The sequence below is a fragment of the Charadrius vociferus genome, unplaced genomic scaffold (assembly GCF_000708025.1).
Source record: "Charadrius vociferus isolate BGI_N301 unplaced genomic scaffold, ASM70802v2 scaffold298, whole genome shotgun sequence".
NCBI classification, from domain to species: Eukaryota; Metazoa; Chordata; class Aves; order Charadriiformes; family Charadriidae; genus Charadrius; species Charadrius vociferus.
Genome location: NW_009649936.1, coordinates 2,542,594 through 2,543,488, shown reverse-complemented (window position 1 = coordinate 2,543,488; position 895 = coordinate 2,542,594). Strand labels below are relative to the sequence as shown.

Below are 895 nucleotides of genomic sequence, written 5' to 3'. Positions count from 1 at the left end.
ATATGAGTTTGCATAGAATGAGTTGAGATAAGGAAGTGAGCTGCAGTGCCAGGGTTTATATATGACCTGGGGAATTGTTGAGACAGAATACAGACTTACATTATAATATGGTTTTTGAACATGTTTCTAAAATAATTGTCCTGAAGTGAGCCTAATCTGTACTGCAAACTGATTTAACTGGGACACCACTTAAAAAATATTCTAACCCCCAAGCTAAAATCTAAGGTTAAAATCAGATAGTAAGAATACAGAAAAATTATTACCATCACGTCCAGCGACCAGCAGAGCCCTTGCTGTGCCACGTACATAGGAGGTCACAGTCTCTTCCTCAAAAATCTCAGAAACCAAGGGACAGACAACACAAGAAAAAGGGAAACTATATCCGAACAAAATGGTTCCTCAGCCTTCTCCATCAGAGGATGGGGGTTAGGTATGAAAGAATATGGATTAGGAAGAAGTCAAGGATAAGCTTGGTGAAGGGATTAGGGAAGGAAACTATGCAACAGGTTTAAGGTGAAAAAAAAAATAATAATCTAAAGAAATCCTAGTGCAGCTGTCCCTTGGTGACCCAAGCTGAAAGCTGTTCCTGTTACTTACTACTGGTTCTGTGTAAGAGACTTTCTATTTCGACATCTGCTCCAGACTTTCCTGGATGCTTATGTGAATGAGGGGCCGGAGGTGCTGAAATCTAAGTAGTCTAATGTGAGGTGTGTGAAGAACAACCTGTCCCACTGTGCACTTATTCCTGCCGCTTTCAGGGGGCAGCTGGTGACTCAAGAATTCTGTTTTTCAGAGTTTTAGGGTCTCTTGCTTGTTTCCTCAGAGTCATACCAGCCTGAGATAAAAAGCTGGATCTTCTGGACTCCTGCATCTCCCAGCAAGGGCAGCAGAAGTA

General features: G+C 41.9%; 1 protein-coding gene across 1 annotated transcript in view; it reads right to left on the bottom strand.

Annotated features, from left to right (window-relative positions):
- SH3BGR (SH3 domain binding glutamate-rich protein) overlaps positions 1 to 895 on the bottom strand; it is a 28,437-nt gene that overhangs the window by 4,591 nt on the left and 22,951 nt on the right. The window lies entirely within an intron of this gene.